The 23,099-nt window shown below is 42.5% G+C and overlaps 1 pseudogene; it reads right to left on the reverse strand.

Annotated features, from left to right (window-relative positions):
* Positions 1 to 6: 6 nt before the first annotated feature.
* Positions 7 to 21,056, reverse strand: LOC112076667 (casein kinase I-like; annotated as a pseudogene).
* Between the last annotated feature and the right edge of the window lie 2,043 nt (positions 21,057 to 23,099).

A 23,099-nucleotide genomic window follows, 5' to 3' on the forward strand; every position in this document is an offset into this window, starting at 1 on the left:
TCCGCTAGCCAGCACCTCTCCTAAACAGGTGTTCTACTCCGCTAGCCAGCACCTCTCCTAAACAGGTGTTCTACTCCGCTAGCCAGCACCTCACCTGAACAGGTGTTTGTTTCTTTCGCCTCCAGATTAGTTTGACATAACCAGTCGTGACCTGTTTCGAAGCTTGTCTTTCCAAACACACAGGGAAAGAAGACCAAGGGCTATCAGCTGTAGGACAAAAGATGTGTGAGCACACACACCAAACCTCTAACTCTGTCACAAACACMTCCAGACTCAAGTATGCCACTGATGTGTAACGTATGCCATGSACATACTTGTGGTGGACCCCGGCACACCATGTGAGGAAACAGGGGACGGAGGGGGAAGTGGACAACGGACTGATGGGTCAACGTGGAGTTGTAGTAGTGTACCTGCACTGAGCCCCCGTGCCTGTCCGATGCCAGGTGGGAGGCCATGTAGGAGGAGTTTGTCCGACTGGGCTGCACTTCCCATGCTCCCCTCCGGTCAGAAGCTGCCGTCTGCTCAGGGAGTTGTGGTGGTGATGGARGGGAAAGGGAGTGAGGGTGGGGTGGGTCGTTGCGAGTTTGGGTGGAATGGGTGGGGGCGGGGGTTAATTGTGTGTGGGGGCGTGACCAGGTATCATGCAAAGCGGCACGAGAAAGGAAAGGAAACAAAGCAGAGATGAATAAAAAAGGCGAAGCAGGAAACTGCAATAGTGACCGAGGGCCGGATACTAACTTGGCGCTACGCACATTCCACTCAAAACTTTTGCATAAATCTCCCCCACTGAAATCAATGGGTGCTATACACAAAACTAAGTTAGAGTAAGGCGTGAGCTTCACAAGTTGGGATTTGGCCCTGAGTGAACCAGTCATCACACGACAGAATAAACACAGGGCAGTTGACTASATGCAGGATTCAATCAACGAGACTGTAATACATGAATACAGTGGCAAGAAAGTATGTGAACCCTTTGGAATTATCTGGATTTCTGCATGAATTGGTCAAAAAATTTGATCTGATCTTCATCCAAGTCACCACAGACAAACAGTCTGCTTAAACTAATAACACTCAAATTATTGTATTTTTCTTGTCTATATTGAATACATAGTTTAAACATTCACAGTGTGGGTTGGAAAAAGTATGTGAACCCCTAGGCTAATGACTACTCCAAAATCGAGATGCTGTGGCATGACCTCAAAAGAACGGTTCACACCAGTCATCCCAAGAATATTGCTGATCTGAAATAGTTTTGTAAAGAGGAATGGTCCAAAATTCCTCCTGACMRTTKTGCAGGTCTGATCCGCAACTACAGAAAACTTCAGTTGAGGTTATTGCTGCCAAAGGAGGGTCAACCAGTTATTAAATCCAAGGGTTCACATACTTTTTCCACCCTGCAGGGTGAATGTTTATACAGTGTTTTCAATAAAGACATGAAAACATATAATTGTTTGTGTGTTATTAGATTAAGCAGACTGCGTTTGTCTATTGTTGTGACTTAGATAAAGATCAGATCAAATGTTATGACCAATTTTTGCAGAAATCCAGGTAATTCCAAAGGGTTCACATACCTTTTTCTTGCCACAGTACGTCTCTTTTGGCAGTTTATTTAAAAGAGTAAGAATGATAGAAGTGTCCGCATATCAACTAGCAACATTCAATGTGTGAGCTAGGTTCAGACTGAGATTTCCCATTGTGATGCGACTGTGGTGAGGTGATGGTTAACTTCCTCAAAGCCTGATTGCCCYCTCTGGTATTTGGCCAGTGTTGAGGAATGCATGCAGAGGTGGCATGTGCAAAAGGTTAAGGTAGCCCCTTATGAATCAAATGCTTGTCAAAGGGTTCAAAGCCACTGTGCACTGGCAAATAAAGTTAGCATTAAACTTACTTTGGTAAGGAACACAATTATACATAACATTTTGAACCAGGAAATACAAAAAAGTTAAATCCCAGATATACCTTTAATGTTCCGTTAAATGCCAGGAGATTTATACACATGCATCTTTGCCATTATGTGCGTCAAACAAGCCCCGCAGTCTTGCATGCTTAATAAGCCCCGCAGTCTTGCATGCTTAATAAGCGTCGCAGTTGGCTGCAGCTGTGGGATCCAACCACCATTGTTTATTTAACAGAGTAGGAATGATGAGTCTGACTCAGTGGGTTATGGCCTGGAGCTGCTGTGGTACCTCCCCACCACACCCAAGGGACCCACTCTGTAAACTCCCCCCACCACAGATTCTAAAACTTGCTCTTCAGTAAGTAGGTGGAGGAGGAGGGTTCAGTGTTGGAGGATGTAGGTTACTCTAATCAAATCAAGCTTTATCTATATTGACATGGATGCAATGCGCTTTACAGAAAAAAAGAAAAAATWGTACAAATKAAATATTTATAACAGAGGATARAWAAWAAAAYYYMAACTGAAAGACTAAAAAGCACCCTAAAGAAAAGCAGTTAAATGTGTTTTAAGATCCCTTTTAAATATGTCCACAGTTTCGGTCCCCCTCARGTTCTCCGGCAGGCTAWTCCAGAGGGGGGATAGTAAMTAAASGGGTAACGTAGCAGCCGTTATAATACTGTGGTTAGGACACTCCCTTGTCAAATCATCAGTGTGGATCAGGGGTCTCCAGAGCCAGTTGAACTGGCAGCTCTGGGAAAGTGGAGGTCCAGCTTACCTGATTCCTAATGGGTTGGTGCTGCGAGGGCCGGTCTCTGTGCGGGTGGCTCTCTCTCGTGATGGCAGATGCCCCAGAGTCCATGTTGACAGTCCCCACTGGTGTTGGCTATGGGGTACAACAGTAAACCAGTGTTATATTGTAGCTAAAATACTTAGGCCTGCTCTATGTTTCCCCCTCAATATTAGTCAGTGAGTGGAGTTACATACTATCTGCCTGCCGACCCAGTCGTAGGTGTAATCGAAGGTGTATCCTTTCCGTTCAAACAGCTCTGTAAACAGGGTCCTCAGGTATTCGTAGTCAGGCTTTTCAAAGAAATCCAACCGTCTTACGTAACGCAAATAGGTGGCCATCTCCTCTGTAACAGCAAACACCCAATGTAGATTTGAATGAGTCATCTGCACCATTGAGTAATGTGAGAAACAATACAACATCCTGAAGCATAGTCATGGGGCTCCAAAAGCACTCTGGCCTACAACTAGCTAAATTACCATCATCATCATCATCATCATCAAAAAAAAATAAAAAATAATACAGAACGTGTTGCATTAAAAACAACTTCAGATTTGGATGAGAGAAATGGTCAGGCTGTACCTGGGAAGCTCTCACAGAGAACCTCAACGGGAGTGTTTCTTTTCGTGTCTCCGATCTTCTGGTATCGTTCTTTCAGTGTATCAGCCTGTGAAAGAACCACATAAAAAAGTTTAACATCTGTACGTTGCTACAAACACAGCACAAGTGGGAAATCTCAGAGGACCTGCTGACGTCACATACCTTTAGTCCTTGCCACGGTAGACTCCCACGGAGGAAGTACATGAACATGTGACCCAAGGCTTCCAGGTCGTCTCGACGACTTTGTTCTATTAACAAAAACCAGTGAGAGTCACTTCAAAAGGAAGAAAACGCAGTGAGCCATGATTAGAATTTCCTTAACTTGATTTAACCCCAACCTTTTTCTGGGAAGCTGCCTCCCTTTTTGTGATAACAGTCCAAGGGCCCTAGTCACTCATAAACCCTGGCTAAGTTATACTTAGTATTTGCAACCTTGCCAATCTTACATAAAAAATAAAAAAAAGCCCTTGACAAAGAAATGTTGCCTACTCATTGGCCAAATCCAAGGAGACATGATTTATCAAAAAGTATAAACACCTCATAACCAAGTTTCACAACACTAGCATGCTGACAAAGCAGTGTCTAACATTTACGTAAATCACCCCTTTGAAATTCTTGGCAAACCAGACATACCTTTTCCCAAATGTGTGTTGATGGACATGTATCGGGCCGTCCCGGTTAAGCTCTTGTGCTCCCGGTACGGGATGTGTTTTTTGGTTTCAGGGTCGATGTACTCTTTGGCCAGGCCAAAGTCAATGATGTGGATAATGTGGTCTTTTTTGCATCCTCCGCGCCCGATGAGAAAGTTTTCAGGCTTTACGTCTCTGTAGATTAGGTTTTTAGAGTGCACATACTCCATCCGGGAGATCTGAATAGGAAAGTCACAGGACAGTCAGTAACAGAGTGGCCTACGGAACTCTGCATGGGTACACACAGACTAGACCAATAAGTTAATCAATCAGGGTTCAATAAGGAAACAGAAACTCAACCAAAAAMATCTGATCTCAGCAGGATTGGGGTCAATTATAATCCAATTATTTTCCGGGGATGAATTCATCACTTAAAAAAAGCCCCTTTCCAAATCATGAATTGGGGAAAAAACATTTAATTACCACATTTTAAGTTCTCCTAAATTGTCCGATTTAMATKAAATTGATCTCCACCTTTGAATTGCACACCAGTTTGAACACATCTGGTAAATATAGCATTATTTGATGTTGGGAACTCACCAGCTGAATGGCAATCATTAATACAGTCTTTAGTGAGAAGGTCCTGTCACAAAGGTCAAAGAGGTCTTCTAAACTGGGGCCCAGCAGCTCTAGAACCATGGCATTATACTTCCCACAGGGCCCAAAGTAGAACACCTGGGGCAGGCCTTCCGCTGAAAGAGACCGCAGGAGAAGAGGACTATTAGAACAATACAAAGGCAGCTTCTAGTTATTGCCTTGTTTCCTGCTGACATAGTAAACCACATGTAGGTTGGTCTGACCAGTTTCAATAGACCATTTGAATTGTGTTACACTCCTGTGGACCCATGCACCTGTCTCTTATACACATCTAGATGTGTATAAGAGACAGCTTCTAAACTGGGGCCCAGCAGCTCTAGAACCATGGCATTATACTTCCCACAGGGCCCAAAGTAGAACACCTGGGGCAGGCCTTCCGCTGAAAGAGACCGCAGGAGAAGAGGACTATTAGAACAATACAAAGGCAGCTTCTAGTTATTGCCTTGTTTCCTGCTGACATAGTAAACCACATGTAGGTTGGTCTGACCAGTTTCAATAGACCATTTGAATTGTGTTACACTCCTGTGGACCCATGCACTGAAAGCAGAATTGAAGTGCTGGGAATGAGAGGAGCTGTAGAGTGGCCTTGTGGGGGGGGAAAGCCTTGCATGTTATTTCTGCCTCGCCTGACGATGAGAGGTTGAACCCAGGGCAGCCACAGTCATCATTGATCAGCCAGATGGGAGGAGTAGCACAGACACGGACGTTCAGAGGTTTAGAGACCGATGCCTGCCAGGTATGCACTAACCAGAGGAAAAGGAGTAGTCTAAACCCAAACAGCCTGCGGAGATGGATGGCACTGTTCAAACAGGGTCAACTGACTGCAGTGTGTTGAGACTAATGCTCTATGTAGGCTACAGATGTAGGATCTTAAATTTGATCACCCTGTTGCATGAGAACTTTCCCACAATGTAGGAGATTAAAATGTCCAGTGTATTTGATGTTTAAAAAGGCTTCTAAAGTTTGTAATTTCCACTTTGAAATTTCAGACTTGATTTCCCTTACGAAAACATATCAACCACTACAAAAATGTCCATTAATAATAATAATAATAATAATGATAATCCACACTTCCATTGCTGCAGGATAATTTGTCTGCTTTAGAAAACTGTGTTTGAAATAACAACTAGTTACGCTTTCAACTTACTCTTGAAAGTTGTAATAGTAGAATGCAAAAGGTTCAATTTAGAAATTGGGTAGTGCATCATCAGTTTTCCTCTTGACATGTCAGTCATTGCATACCTTAGAGAGATATTTAAAACATGTAAGAAATCTGCAGATCAACTAGCCCATGTCAGGAAACATTTTTCTGTTACCCCCAAGATTTTGTTGTAATGTGAGTCACTCTAACACATGAATACACTTAGGCAGAATGGCAACGTGTAAAATTCAGGAAATAAGCTTTAAACCTGCAAAGTTCTCTATGCCAACAAGAGGTGTGTGAACAATGTGTGTCATCAACAGTGCTTGTGCCAATAGAAATAGATGGGATGTTCCCCAATGCTGGAAGGGGGGCCTGAGTGAAAAGAAGTTTGGGAACCCCTGTTGTAGAGGCTCATATGTTGACTTTCTGAAGGTTGTGTGATGAACACAGCTTTAGGTTGTGTATGGCCAGTGTCAGCAGCGATGTATTCGCACCGGCGGAAAAGGTACCCAATTGTCATACTTGAGTAAAAGATACCTTTATAGAAAATAACTCATTTAAAAAAGTGAAAGTCACCCAGAAAAATAGTATACGAGTAAAAGTATTTGGTTTTAAATATACGTAAGTATCAAAAGTAAATGTCATTGCTAAAAAATACTTAAGTATCAAAAGTAAAAGTTGAAATCATTTCACATTCCTTATAACAAGCAAACCAGACGGCACATTTATTATTATTATTATTTATTTTTTTACAGATAGCCAGAAGCATTTGGGTTTAGTGAGTCCGCCTGAACCGAGGCAGTAGGGATGTTCTCTTGATAAGGTTTGAATTTGACCATTTTCCTGTCCTGCTAAGCATTCGAAATGTAACGAGTACTTTTGGGTGTCAGGGAAAATGTATGGAGTAGAAAGTACGTTATTTTCTTTAGGAGTGTAGTGGAGTACTAGTAAAAAGTTGTCAAAAATATAAATAGTAAAGCACAGTACAGATAGCCCAAAAACGACTTAAGCAGTACTTTAAATTATTTTAGACCACTGGTATTGAGCATCGACACTGGTAAAAATCACAAAGGAGTTCATGTGTAGGCTGTGAGTTGATTCTGTGAAGAACTCAAACTCTTAACAAAAATACAAAGCATTCAATTGACTCAGTTAAATATTGCATAGGCAACATTTTTCAAATCAACACAAGTATTTTCTAAATCGCTAAAGCTGTAGAGGTGAAAATTCTCAAAATCTGTAAAAATCAATGGTTGATGAGAATGTCTGACATTCAATGTTGGCAGTGTTCTCTGTTTGTTTTAACAGATGACAAACATTTCCCACAGTCACAAGTCGAATCATATTATTGGGAAGTAGGCTATTGCTGCCCAGACGGTGACCTCTACACAACAACAAAACAATACAGTCAAACAATTCAAAACAAAAACCATACAGCTAAACTTCAAGAAATTTAAAAAGAAATGCTTTCCTATCCAGTTCATCGATCTGATGGTGTATAATGATTTGTTCATTATTCATGGCTAACCCCCAGTAGAAATTGGTCACCTGAACTCAAAATAACTGAGAAAGTGAACTTTTAAGAACCAGCACAATCACTGCCAACCCCTGATTTGTAAATTAGAGAACAAGATCCAATGACACAAGGAAATAAAAAAATCTGACAGAATGAGTGAGAACAGTATTATCAGCTAGCATCTACAGTGCCTTCAGAAAGTAGTCACACCCCTTTTGCCTCATTTGCTACGCATACAATTTCCCACGCATACATTATCTGTAAGGTCTTCAGTTGAGCAGTGAATTTCAAAACAGATTCAACCACCAAGAACAGGGAGGTTTTCCAATACCTCGCAAAGGGCAGATGGGTTCAAATAAAAAAAGAAGACATTGAATATCACTTTTAGCATGGTGAAGTTATTAATTACACTTCGGATTGGTGTATTAACACACCAGTCACTACAAAGATACAGGCGTCCTTCCTAACTCAGTTGCCGGAGAGGAAGGAAACCACTCATGGATTTCACCATGAGGCCAATGGTGACTTTAAAACAGTTAAGAGTTTAATGGCTGTGATAGGAGAAAACTGAGGATGGATCAACAACATCCACAATACTAACCTAATTGAGTGAAAAGGAAGCCTGTACAGAATAAAAAATTTAAAAAGCATCCCGTTTGCAACAAGGCACTAAAGTAATACTGCAAGAATGTGGCAGGGCAATTCACTTTGTGCTGAATCAAAGTAATATGTTTGGGGCAAATCCAATACAACACATTACTGCGTACCACTCCTCATATTTTCAAGCGTAGTGGTGCCTGCATCATGTTATGGGTACGCTTGTAAACGTTAAGGACTGGGGAGTTTCAGGATAAAAAAGAAACTGAATGGAGCTAAGCACAGGCAAAGTCATAGAGGAAAACCTGGTTCAGTCTGCTTTCCACCAGACACTGGGAGATAAATTCACCTTTCAGCAGGCCAATAACGTAAAACACTAGGCCAAATCTACATTGGAATTACTTACCAGAAAGACCGTGAGGACTTCAATATGCTTGAAAATGTATGGCAAGACCTGAAAATGGTTGTCTAGTAATGATCAACAACCAACAGGGCCTAAAATGAAACACCGCTACCTGCGGGTTAGATTTTGACATTGGCGGGTAAGATGTCTATTTCACCAGGCACGTTGCGGGTGGTCAGGGCTCCACAGTGTGAGCATTTCACCGCATTTGTCAATAAAATAGTTAAGTACGATCACATTTGCAGTAAAATAAATGCTGCAGCAGCTGTTTTCATAGTATTTCTGCTGTTTTGTATCATAGCTGGTAAATTAATCATACAAAGTCAAAGAACTACGAATCCTATAGCCTATTCCATCTGCGCAGCAACACTGCCTGGCTGGCGGCTATGCGCACGTGAAGAGCTGCGCACAGGCATAAACCGGATGTCTGCTGAAGTGAGACTTTGTCCTTGTGTTTCTTGGCAAATTATGCTGTTTTTATTACAAGCTAGGTTGTTTTTTGTTTCATTTCAACTGCTAGAGAAGAGAAGACAACACTTCTACTAAGACTAAATCTCACAGGCACAAACATGACTGGAGGTGTGGAAAGCGCTTAGAGACTTCCCAGAAGACGCTCTGCTGTAATCATGCCAAAGGCGATTCTAATGTATTGACTCAGGGGGTTGAATACTATTCGAATCAAGATAGGTGTTGATTTTTTTAATTTAAACTAATGTTAGAATTTTTTCCCACTTTGACTGCTACTTTGGATGATTGTTGACAAAATTGACAATTAAATCAATGTTAAACCCACTTTGTAACAGAACAAAATGTGGAAAAAGTCGAGGGGTGTGAATATTTTCTGAAGGCAATGTACACTAGGGGGGAATAACAGCTGGAACAGGTTCTATTTTGTGCTGTGTCGGGGGCCAATTAGCCTGTTTTGTAGGTTGCCAATTGTGAAACAGGAGTAGGCATTGACATCTCGGGTGCTCGCGGGGAGCCAAGGCAGGAGTGAAAAACCAAGTGGCACCATGGGGATGAGCTGTGAACAAGGGCTAATAAGAGGCTTCAAACAGGACCTCCCATTTCCCTGCCAAGGGGCAGAAGATGCATGGTGGAATAGATTTAGCTAACTGGGACATTTTGATCCTGCTGTAGACTGATGTGCAGTTCTGTCAATGACATATCATAATCAGGGAGACAATAAAAGGACAGGTTTACCTCACCAAATCTAGTTTGTCAGGCCTAAAATACGAGCGACACAGGTGGCCAAACAAGTCATTACTGCAGCGGAAGCAGACTCATCCATCCTGGACAGATGACTGAGCAGCCTGGGCCTTACGGCAATAAAACATGAATTTATGGGAAGGATTGCTGGCGGGAGAGCGCTTTGATGAACCATTAGTATCCACTTTCAAGCCATTGTGCACATCAGATATTCTCATAACACTGCAGCACTGTGCTTATAATTCTGAACAAGGTGCTCCTGTACTCTACTCATAGTATTGAGATGTCTTTTAACCAAATAAAAATGTTTCAACTGTTGCACCATTTTAAAAACTACTACCATATGCCAACCTTGCCTGACGACTCAACCGAATTCTTCCACTGCTCTTTGTTCGCTAACAGTCTTGAGATTGTATTAAAAGTTGTTTGTGGGGGATGTCAGAATGAGGGGTGTTGTACAAAACAGTCATTAGATAATTTCTAACCAAAGCAGAGTATCAAAGCCAGTGACACATTCTCAAAAAACTGCTTTACCCACGTGTGTTCTGGCTCTGGTCCAACCCATCAGTTTCTGGGACCAATCCGAACGGTTAGAATGTGTTTGCGTTCTATAAATCATTGGGGAGGTGATTAGAMCCAGACTCATTGCGGAGAAGCAACTAACGTCCGTGGGCGTGTTGTAGCGTTTGGCCGGAGAAAGGAGTTTGGGTAGCCTGGAAAATGCCAACCACCAATAGCTGACAATACAAGGAAACTCTTGTTCTCTCTGAAACAAGTCCAGACATGCCCACAGGGATTTTCTGATATGCAGGGGAATTTCCAAACTTACTGAACTCCCAGAGAGAAAATAAGTTCATACTGTGAAGATGTAGTAGGTCTATATCAAGCAGCGTTGTGTGTTATTACAGTCAATATTTATTAAGTCCATGGAAGAGAAAGATCGTTTGAGCAACCTTCACTAGGGTTGGGCAATATCTGGATACATCCAGCCATCCACCTGTCCAAACATCCTTGATATACGATTGTATTACCTTTTCTTTTTTCTTTCCCCCCCGGGGCTGGGGAGAGCACGTCACTGCAACCCTCACAATAAAATATTAAGTTGAAGCTGGTACGTCTTTGGAGACAAAGGAAGATATTATATTAAGGGCACATATTAAGTATAARTAAAACATTCAGTATTTTGAGAATCACCGTAGAAACGGTCCCGTGTTTAGGTCCTGTGGTGAACGAGCGAGAGGAAGAAGGGCAGAGAAAAATCCAACTTAACAGCAACCTGTCCCTGTCAACCTGTCCCAGCCAGTCAGCCCTAGAGCACATTGACTGCCTGCAGACACACCTACAGAGCTGTCATGTGACTGATCCTTCTATGCCGGTGTATGACATGCCTAAGGAGCCGTCATGTGACTGATCCATCTATGCCGGCGTATGACACGCCTACAGACCCGTCATGTGACTGATCCATCTATGCCGGTGTATGGGAAAAGGGCTACAGATAATGRTGCTCTGGAACAAAGTTCTTTCAATAAACACATGAGAGGAKGGGGGAGGTCTCTCCTCTCATCTCTTCTCTGSGAGCAGCGGTGCTTGTAAGACTAGGTCGGTTGGAGGCTGCAGCTAAGAGGCAGTCATGCTGAAAGCCATAGGAGGAACACGTCATGGTTATTTCTGGAAATGAAAAATGAGTAGCCCAACCCTCCCACGCTACAAATGTTCCCAAGCAAACATTTACTTGACAACACTTTGGATAATATTGTGTGAGTTTGTTTGGACAAGTCGAATAGAATCAGGGTGCTTTTCGCCTGCAATTTCTCCTTGCACAGCACCAAGTGACATGGACTGGGTGGGTAGAGAGTAGGTTTTGCTGTACATCTCATTGGCAAGTCTTGATCCTCTTCTTACTACCTATAGAACCATCCACCCAGAAACATTAGGTGTACCGTGTCACTGTGAAGTACCTCACAGCAAGATGATATGGCAAAGGGTTTAGTCTTCTATACAAACAACGACCGCACACAGCCCCAATCTGAAAGGGCAGAGATTAAGCTGCTCTCTTTCTTTAAGAAGAACAGCATCGTTCCACCAAACAGGATGCTTCCATTCATCTCAATTAGATGTGGTTGAATCATTAATCCATCTGTTTATCCCTCACATCTAGAGCCAACATCTGCCCTCAATGGGAGCAAGACAATGATCCTGAGGGGAGTCGGGATTTAAATGTGCAAGTGCATGTTGAGACTTATGCAGAGCTATACAAGTTAGCTCGTTTCCCCATAAATCCCTAGACTTATTCAAGTCAGTAGGAACAAGCAGGGCAACTTTTATTGAACAAATTCAGCTCGGTTTAAATTTCATTTAGCTTTTCTGCTGAGTCACCTTCAGATGATTGGCCGGTTGGTTTATGGGCTAGGTGTCTCCTGGCCTGATCCAATCAGAGGCTGTAGTGGTGACCAGAGAGCTGGTGTAGTGGTACAGTGCTGGGCATGGCTCCTGCCAGGGCCTTTACTTGGCACGCTGGATGAAAAGCCAAAATGAGTGTGACATCATGGCATTTGGAGCATAGAACATTTTCACATACCCAAAAAGCCTGGGTAGGAGGTAGAAAAAATAAAATAAAAAAGCAGAATGTCTTTTCCCCACTAGCACAGACTTTGCTGATAAAGGGAAAATGTACTATGATTGCAATATGTTGTCTCACCTAGCGATCTTAGGATGAATGCACTAATTGTAAGTCGTCACTCTGGATAAGGGCATCTGCAAAATGACTAAAATGTAATATGAGGTAAGTTAGTGCTTGACAGGCAGTCCCACTAAATAATGAATGAGTTTCCGCATGGTTGGCTTTTTCCACTCTTTACGTCTGCGAGCGTGACAGTAGACGCGGCATGCTCTTTGTTGGACTAGCCCAAGGGTGGGCAACATATGGCCTTGCAGTCCAGAACGCAAATTGCTTTTGACTAAATAAATATTATCCGAATTTGGAAATCCCGATGGGGCCCTTGAGCCAAAATTATTTCTCACCCCTGGACTAGACAATACTCACACCAACCGGTCTACTCTGTAGGGCAAAGGCACTAGGCAGCGCCGTCAGAGAGCTGTGACCTGTGCAAAAGAACCAGACCTACCTTCACATTCCAACCCAGACGCAAGAATTGGAGAACAACTGGTTGTACATATCAGCCACTCTTGAAGGACAATGGAAGTCCAATAGGAAGTGGCTCTGTACTTGAAAGATAATGGAAGTCCAATAGGAGTGGTTCTGTACTTGAAGACAATGGAAGTCCAATAGGAAGTGGTTCTGTACTTGAAAGATAATGGAAGTCCAATAGGAAGTGGTTCTGTACTTGAAAGACAATGGAAGTCCAATAGGAAGTGGTTCTGTACCTGAAAGATAATGGAAGTCCAATAGGAGTGGTTCTGTACTTGAAAGACAATGGAAGTCCAATAGGAAGTGGTCTGTACTTGAAAGATAATGGAAGTCCAATAGGAAGTGGTTCTGTACTTGAAGACAATGGAAGTCCAATAGGAAGTGGTTCTGTATTATTAAAAACTGACATGCTTCAGCTTTGAAGCTTAATCTTAAAACTCCTGATTATGAACAAAGGCAACCTACTCCTCAGTTGCAATTGATGTTGTTGTCTGATGCACTAGCCTGCTCCATAGTTGGCTGGCGTGGCCTGACAAGGACATATCCTATCTCCATTTCTGGAAGAATGACCTTCGGTAGAGCTTTTACTGCTTTCCCAACAAACAAAGAAAACACCAATGAAAAAGCACTGTTTTCACCATGGTTTAATAGGAGCTTCTTAGAGCAGCTATTAAAAGATCCCTTCATTTCTATTTTATCTCAGCGTGTGGGTTTCCACCCATTTCCTCAGATACTCAGGGAGGGGAAAGAAGTAGTGTTTTCCTTAATCTAATGTTCTAATATGATCATTACGTCTTCCTGACAGTGGCTGGTGTAAGGGGGGGGGGGGGGGTTGTTGAGGGAAATGGAGTCACGGACAGTTGAAGAGGTGTCTGAATACTATTTGATGAGAAATGGAGTTGATTTTTCAACTTCCTGGATGTCTGGGTGGGGATGGAGGTATTATTTGGGAATTGTGTGTCTTTATGTGAAACCTGCGTGAACTTTTGGGATAACATTTCTGCCATGGGCTGTACAGCATTAACTAGTAACTGTTCTACACAGAAATGCAACAGCAGCGAGCAGCTTTTGAATGTTTAGGCAAGTTTGAACAAAATCAATTCCTCCTCTTCTGAAGTTGATTCAAGCAGTGTGAAACATATAAGCATCAAGACAGGCACAAATGACGATGGGGAAATAATTTTTTGTCTGACGTCCAAATCGTTTAGGCCTTTTTGCTTAAAAACGTAAACATAAAAAAAAAAAACATGTTATCTGCAGAACTTGTTAGGTGGAGACTTTAGACAAAAACAACAATTCATCCAATTCCAGATTTTGTTGTATTAACAGGTCTCGTTACACAGAAAAGGCCTCCATGGTAGCAACCAGAACTGAGCTCAAATTCATCCTCAGCATCGCACACTTTCTCTCTAAACGTTGAGGTAGTGCTTAGCAATGACGCGTAGCTAGCACAGCTGGCATTTAAACGTGACACCTGTAAACTGTAAAGGTAAAGGGTCACATCTCTGCTAGGTGTTGGCGGTGGCGAATGACAGCACTTCCTGTATAGGGGGGTGCAAATGCCGAGATCAAAACACCACACAGACAAAGGAGATGGCTTGTCGTAGCCATGCATCCACAGTCACTTATCTTCCTCCCCAGAGAACAGACCACACAACAATCAGGGCAGTTGTTCCCAGGACATTAGGCCAGAGGAGTCTTATCAGCACTGGGGAAAGGAAGTTGCTTTCTGCTGCACCTGGTGGTGGGGGGCTTCAAGTTGTATGGGCGAGAAATACGGGGATAGCCTTTCCTTCCTGTTGTGGATTCTCCCTCCCTGGTAAACCAACAGCCTAGTGTCAAAACCAACATATGAGTTATAGTGGCAGCCTAGTGGTTAGAGCGTTGGGCCAGTAACCGAAAGGTTGCTGGATCGAATCCCCGAGCTGACAAGGTAAAAATCTGTCGTTCTGCCCCTTAGCAAGGCAGTCGATTAAGACAGCCCCCGCACCTCTTTGATTCAGAGGGGTTAAATGTGGAGACACATTTCAGTTGAAGGCATTCCGTTCTAAAACTGACTTGGTATCCCCCTTTCCCTTAGTGCCTGTCTTGCAAATATTGTCTCGTGCTTCATGTGTCCTACAAGCCCAAACTCCCATTGCAGGCGTGTGCACCTTTCATCTAGGTTAAGATCATAGTCTCGGCTGATGACACCAACCACAACGGATTTTAATCATTTATATTTGAGATGGCCAACCAATTTACAGGTCAAACAAGTCCCTTGCACGAAATGAAGCTGAAATATTCTCAAAATGAATGTCAAAGCTTATCGTTGTCATCTAGAGGGAGTAATCACTTATTGTGAAATGCGGTAATCTTTTTGTTAAATCAACCAAAAACAGTTGAGTGATTGTCATGCAGCAACACAAGAACACCAGGGAACAGGAATGAAGATAATCCAGAGCGTGACCTTACCTGTACTTCCTAATGTTTTGTAGAACCGGTACTCCAAATGTAACTGTGGTGCCCTCGACTTGACTGGTTCCTGCGCGACCAGGGTACAAACAAGCACTTCAATTACAATGGGGGGGGGAAATACACTTTTACTGACTGGCAGTTTCCCCCCCAGCATTTGGGTTCAAATTGCTGACTTAAATTGGAATGAGACTTTTGCCAGCTTCATAATTTTTGGTAGTACAGCAATTTATAGCCGTCTGGAGAGCTATTAGAATGGCATGAGTCATTTCCCGTGCCACAGCTTTTAGAGGCACCTAAGCTGGCATTTCCACCAGCTACTATTTATCTGCTTGTCCAGAACAGTCCTGCCAGGCAACCATCGTGCCACACATATCCCAGCCTAGCTTGTGATGTATGAAGAGCATTAGGACTATTAACTTCAATACATGTTAACGTGACCCCTGTAAAAGATACCTGCTAAGAGCTCAGAAATCTGCATTTTCAAAAAATATCTGTTTAAATAATATAATCACCTGCGTTTTATATTGAAAGTCAAGTGTTTTGTCTTTCATATATAAATGTGGTTCGGGGAGTGCAACTATAGTTTTCCTTCACCAAAAATACATTAAATGCAACACAATTGGCAGAAAATAGCTTCATTTTCATCAGATGACAACAGAAGTGCAACGGTATTTGGCTGGCAGCCACACAGTAAATGAGCTTACAATGATAAAGCTAGTTTTTGTGTGTGCAAAAAACATGCATGGCCATCAAATGTCTATGTTTATTATAGAAAGAATGCAGCCAGCTACATTTCCTAATGTTTTGCTTGAAGTTAATCTTGCATTTTACCAGAGAAAAGTAGACTACACTGAGAAAAGTACCTGAGAAAAGTAGCTACACATCAGTCAGAGCGCTGTCTGCTGATAGAATGCCCGTTCGTGTGAATTCTCACCGAGAGGAGAATTGCAACTGAAGCACAAAATGTGTCTGATGACAGCAGAAATTACAAATAGGTTTACAAAAATGTAGTAATATATGTGTTTATATAAAATAAAAAATAGGGTGAAAAACAGAGAATTCTGCGTCATGCTAACCACGTTAGGGTGCGAGCTACCGCTGTGACACTGGAGCCCAAAATCTATGGTTTCGACCATGATTAATAATATGGATTGGATTTATATAGTGCCATTCTACCAAATGAGGTATTAAAAGCGCTTTACATAGTAATGAGGAAACAACCATTTTGTGCCAGAACGCTCACCACACATCAGCTAGCATTGTGGAGCGGTGAAGCATGATAATGCCAATAAGGAATGAGGTGGATGATTAGGTGGCCATGATGGAAATGGGCAGGTTGGGATTTAGCAAGGACACAGAGGTTAACACCTGGAATCAGTGCCATGGGATTTTTAAATATCACAGAGTCAGGACACCTGTTTATGTCACATCAGGAAGACGGCACCTATGCAGGGCAATGTCCCCTTCATTGCCCTGGAGCATTGGGATTCGATCTTAAGACCAGAGGGCCCTCCAACACCACTTCAACAGCATCTGGTCTCCCATCCAGGGACATACTAGGGGTAACCTGTTTAGCTTCAGAGGCAAGCCAGCAGTGGGATGCAGGGTGGTATGTGGTATGCTGACAATTAGGCCTAGTCAACTTCACATAAAAAAGGACAAGTCTAATTTCCCTTTCAGTATCAATCCTCAGAAATCTTAGTTTGTAAACAAAGACTTCAGTAGCCTACAATTGATATGCATTCATTCTGCCCCGATTCTAAGCATACAGAGCAGTGCTGCTGTCAAGTGCCTCATACGACAGCCCCCAAACTCCTCTAGACCTGTCCTCCAGAGAAATTACTGCCAGGGCTCACCATGTTGACTGTCAACAACTTAAAAACAGTCTTCTGCTTCAAAGGCAGAGTCTGATGTTTTTCAGGCGACGTGTCCTCTGGGAGTGTAAAAGCGAGGCTGGTCGCATGCATGCCTCACTAGGCCTTTGCTCAATTATTGATGAGTGACAGATTATGCGTGTAGCCTACATCAGGCCTTTGGGTCACCGCTAACTGTGTTCGCAGCTTATGCCTGCCCATACCATAACCCCACTGCTACCATTGGGCACTGTTATACACGCTGTCTGCCATCTGCCCTGTACAGTCGAAACTGGGATTYATCTGTGAAGAGCACACCTCKCCAGCGTGCCAGTGTTCATCGTAGCTGAGCATTTGCCCACCGAAGTTGGTTACGACGCCGAACTACAGCCAGGTCAAGACCCTAACTGAGCACGCAGATGAGCTTCCATGAGACGGTTTCTGACAGTTTGCGCAGAAATTATTYGGTTGTGCAAACCCAGTTTTATCAGCKGTCCGGGTGGTTGGTCTCAGACGATGCTGCATGTGAAGAAGCTTCTTGATATGCCACACCTGTCAGGTKGATGGATTATCTTGGCAAAGGAGAAATGCTCACTAAACGGGATGTAAACAAATATGTCCAACAAATTGAGAAATAAGCTTATTGTGTGTATGGAAAATTTCCGTGATCTTTTATTTCAGCTCACGAAACCAACACGTTGTGTTAATATTTATGTTCAGTGCAGTTTATTTTTTACAGGAGAGAGTACTTACCAGTTTAATAGCTACATACTCGTTGGTGTAGAGATTTTTACCTGAAACAAAGCAGAGAGAGGTGGCATTCAGATAAGAGCCCGTTGGTTATTACTCAACCTACTGAAGGGCTTGCCTAAATAGAGTGTTTTGGTGTTTAGCCTAGTAGACAGCAAACGACCATCTCCAAAAGCAGTTTCAGATCAGGACAAAAAAGCTTTAGAAAAAGTGAGCTCTGTGTTGCTCAGGGGCACTTCAGTCCAGCCTCAAGAAAGGAGTGTGTATGCATCAATCTATGTCTAGACAGAGGTTTGTGTGTGACCCAATGATTTACAGTTGAAGTCAGAAGTTTACATACACCTTAGCCAAAATACATTTAACTCAGTTTCACAATTCCTGACATTTAATCCTAGTAAAAATTCCCTGTTTTAGGACAGTTAGGATCACTTTATTTTAAGAATGTGAAATGTCAGAATATGTAGTAGAGAATGATTATTTCAGCTTTTATTTCTTTCATCACATTCTCAGTGGGTCAAAAGTTTACATACACTCAAATTAGTATTTGGTACCATTGCCTTTAAATTGTTTAACTTGGGTAAAACATTTTTGGTAGCCTTCCAAGCTTCCCACAATAAGTTGGGTGAATTTTGGCCCATTACTCCTGACAGAACTGGTGTAACTGAGTCAGGTTTGTAGGTCACCTTGCTCGCACACACTTTTTCAGTTCTGCCCACAAATGTTCTATAGGATGAGGTCAGGGCTTTGTGATGGCCACTCCAATACCTGGAATTTGTTGTCTTTAAGCCATTTTGCCACACTTTGGAAGTATGCTTGGGGTCATTGTCAATTTGGAAGAACCATTTGTGACCAAGCTTTAACTTTCTGACTGATGTCTTGAGATGTTGCTTCAATATCCACATAATTTTCTGCCTCATGATGCCATCTATTTTGTGAAGTGCACCAGTCCCTCCTGCAGCAAAGCACCCCCACAACATGATGCTGCCACCCCGTGCCTCACGGTTGGATGGTGTTCTTCGGCTTGAAAGCCTCCCCCTTTTCCCAGCTAACATAACGATGGTCATTATTGCCAAACAGTTCTATTTTTGTTTCATCAGACCAGAGGACATTTCTCCAAAAGTATGATCTTTGTCCCCATGTGTAGTTCCAAACCGTAGTCTGGATTTTTTATGGCGGTTCTTGAGCAGTGGCTTCTTCCTTGCTGAGCGGCCTATCAAGGTTATGTTGATATAGGACTCGTTTTACTGTGGATATAGATACTTCACAAGGTCCTTTGCTGTTGTTCTGGGATTGATTTGCACTTTTCGCACCAAAGTATGTTCATCTCTAGGGAACAGAACGGTCTCCTTCCTGAGTAGGTATGATGGCTGCGTGGTCCCATGGTGTTTATACTTGCGTACTATTGTTTGTACAGACGATGTGGTACCTTCAGGCGTTTGGAAATTGCTCCCAAGGATGAACCAGACTTGGGGAGGTCTACAATTTATTTTCTGGGGTCTTGGCTGATTTCTTTTGATTTTCCCATGATGTCAAGCAAAGAGGCACTGAGTTGGAAGGTAGGCCTTGAAATACATCAACAAGTACACCTCCAATTGACTCAAATGATGTCAATTAGCCTATCAGAAGCTTCTAAAGCCATGACAATTTTCTTGAATTTTCCAAACTGTTTAAAGGCACAGCCAACTTTGTGTATGTAAACTTCTGACCCACTGGAATTGTGATACAGTGAAATAATCTGTCTGTAAATATTGTTGGAAAAATTACTTTTGTCATGCACAAAGTAGATGTCCTAACCGACTTGCCAAAACTATAGTTTGTTAACAAGAAATTTGTGGAGTGGTTGAAAAACTAGTTTTAATGACTCCAACCTAAGTGTAATGTAAACTTCCGACTTCAACTGTATCTCAACACTAGATGACTAATGTGGGCGCTGTGTTGAAGCCACCGTGCGGACATCTTGGCTCTCCCTCACAACTGCAAAAAATATTTAGAAAGCTATAGAAATGCATTTATTAATGTCTACATTCGTTTTAACCACATTATATAACAGCAACCTTATGCAAACTTTCAAATTATTATATGTGAGCTAAACACAATAAAAATAACATTTTCCATAGTATATATATTTTTAGATAACTAATGTTATGGACGAAAACAAAAAAGAGTTAAATAAATGTAATGTCATTTAATTTTTTTTAAATAATGTAGAATTCCAGTCATTCCTATGGAGGACTGCTCTTAAATGGGGAGCGCCAATATGGCCGACCGGTGGTTTCAAAGCCTCTCAATGGCCAATACCAGGTTTTATAAACATCATTGGTGTGACCCCAGTATGCTCCATTCAGCAAGCAGGCCCGCGCTATGGCCATCACATGTACTAGCTAATCTACTCAATTAAGAGAAATGCATTGATTATTGGTACAGCAGCATAGCAGAGTGCCACATGTACTACTACAATGGAATTCTGTACACAGCACATGTTAGTGCTGATGGGTCTCAGAGACAGTTGTTGTGTCGGTCTTGTGTTGCTGTGGGAGGTTATAATATAACCAGTTATAACAGCACACGTTGAAGCCGATAAACTCTCAGTCCTCCGCGTCATTGGATTGTCAGAATGTCATGAATTTAGCATCTGAAATATGGCTTTTATGTTCCTGGCCATGATAGGCCAAGCCACTGAAATCCTGTGCATTATTTTGTGATTACTATGAAGCAGGCATGAAATAATCACAATCAATATATGCCTATCCCCGTGAGCCCAAATAAAAGCACTATGGACAACATAAGCGATGCTGGGTCTGGGAGGCTCGTATGGCCAATAGTGATGCACAGTGTACCGGTACCACGGTAATATACTACTCAGTATCGTGATACTTGGTCTTGTATCGTATTGTAAGTAAAACGTTGGTATCATGACAACACTAGTGGCCAACACATCGTATGAAATGATCAACACAACAAAGAGCAGTTCATGTTACCCCATGTAAACTGAGTGTTCTTGGGTGGTTCAATATGAAATACAGTCCTACCTTTATAAAGATTACATTAACTCCTCTTACCGAGCTTCAGTTCTCCGAAGTTGCCGCACCCGATCTTCTTGCCACGCGGAAGTTGGGTCCCACCATGAGAACCCCGGAGGAGGCTGAGGAGCTGGAGGGTCTGGAGTGCCCGCTGCGCCCCTGTGCCACCTTGCTGCTCCTCGCCGGCCGTTCACCCTCTTTTGGATGGTCCATGGCACTGCGGGCACCGCCGGCGGCGGCTGCGCTGCTTCGAGGGATCCAGTTAGAGGCCTCGGGCCGTGCCCACCACAGCCCCGTCACTGGCACAGGGCCGCTGGCTGCCCCTTCGCCCCCCCTCTACCACTCACTGTGGTGGCTGGCCGATGTACTTGACATCGGGGTCGGAACAGGGAAGGATAGGAGACCTGGGGAGCAAGCAGGAAGTAAACACGTTAGGAGAAGTCTCCCAGCACAATGTCATTGAGTGAATGAGGACATGGTGGTTTAAAGAGATGATCTTTGACTCAGCACTTTGGTTTCACCAGCAGGCCATCAATTATCTAGACTGACTGTCCTACGAGGCACCTGGCCATATGGGCTCCATATTTTGTTCTTAACTGAATTGCCCAGTAAAAAAATAAAAAAAATAAAAAAATTAAATGAAAATATAGCTACTGAGATCAATTGTCTGGCTGAACGGGACATACTTCAAATCAGAGCATGCTGGACTGTTAGCTACCATGCTTATTAAAGCTAGGAATCCTTAGTTGCTACAGCAATGTTTTTAACTTAATGATTTTTACTCATTGATTTGATGACTATAAACATATAAATGCAGTGTGAGTTTAGATCAACTCTCATACCCATTCAGAACACAAAATAAACTTCTAATTTTACTGTAAACAAACACTGTATAGGCTCAATTTAAATATAATTTTGATATCATGGATGGTCAGGTCTTGCATATATAGCTCTGCCTATGATTGGAGTGTTTACATTCCCTAAGCCCATCCCTAAGCTTTTTACCAAAACAGGGCAGGGTAACACTTTGTTATTGTTTTAACTACAGGAATTCCAGCCTTAAGGAGACAAATAATATGTTGAGTAGGACAAAGTCGAGCACATGAACTACAGTCAATTTCTTATCATTGTCTACTATAGAAAGGTGAACAGAATAGTACATTGTTGTATGTCTCGCGCTACCACCGAAGACTTGCTAGAGAGAAACTAACCAACATGAAATGTAGACAAGAGGTTTGACCCTGGAGACAAAGTGAAAGTCGTGATTTTAATCATCTTAGATTACACCCACTGGCTGTATTCAAGGATGTGGGTAGTGAGATTATTATGTAAACCATTACATAAAGTTGTCTCACAGCAGGGAAACAGAATCACAACTTTACACACAGCCTGGACTTCATCAACACAATGTCTTGCCCATGAGAGTCTGTGTAAGCAGGCCTAATCATTGTATACCCAATCACACTGTCTTGAGACAGCCTGATTGTCAGTAATGATTTCTTGCTCATTAATTACACCAGTGGCGTGTAACAACTTCATAAAATGATCGGTCAGGAGACAGAAGTAGAAAACGGATGTATCCTAGGCCTACATTTAATGGACCTACAAAGCTAGCTCCCTTTCCCAAAAGCCACCAGTGCCGTCCTCAACCAAATTATGTTTGCACATCAACTAAATTATGTTTTCACATCGATAACTGCTCAATGTATTTGTTTTATATCAACACAATGAATCCTGAAAAGCATAGWTGATTTGCTGAGACATGGCGGCATGTGTGAAGCTGGAGTAGTGTGTGTGCGCGCTCCGGTGACTCATGTTCAGTTTCTCAGATTCCATCTCAGCATCAAAGACAGCCAGTCTCTCCCAAGGGCAGCTCCACAGCCTTCCCATTACATAAACCCCCAAAACAGTACATGACTACAAAACAGGGAGAGCACAGCACAGCGAAGACAGCAGTGGTGTTGGTGATTTGACAACTTATCCAGTTCAAGCCAGGGCAATCATTGCCATCTATCTGGCTGCACAACCGTCATGCTGGTTCTTGTGTGCATACATGGTTGTATTAGACCTAAATGACTAGTGTTTATGCCTTAGATGAATGAGTGTGCTACTTTTTTCCAGTCTCAATAATCAAATTGAAAATTGGCCTTCATGTGTGTTTTTAGGGGTCGATATTTACTACATGCTGCTAACCTTGTGGTGGGTATAACATTAACTTGCATTAATACTGTCATCTAATAAAAGTTAGATAACAGTGTTGGTTACCTTACTTTAAGTCTATATGACCGTAGCCATATGTTAAGCCATCTGTGCATTACAACCATTAACTTCAACACAGGATTCCCACATCCTGGTATCTGAAATACACTTATGTGTGTCATGCACACACGATGCCAAAAAACATACATTGATGGCTTTCCTGCTAAGTCGTT

Source organism: Salvelinus sp. IW2-2015, unplaced genomic scaffold (assembly GCF_002910315.2).
Source record: "Salvelinus sp. IW2-2015 unplaced genomic scaffold, ASM291031v2 Un_scaffold3917, whole genome shotgun sequence".
NCBI lineage: Eukaryota > Metazoa > Chordata > Actinopteri > Salmoniformes > Salmonidae > Salvelinus > Salvelinus sp. IW2-2015.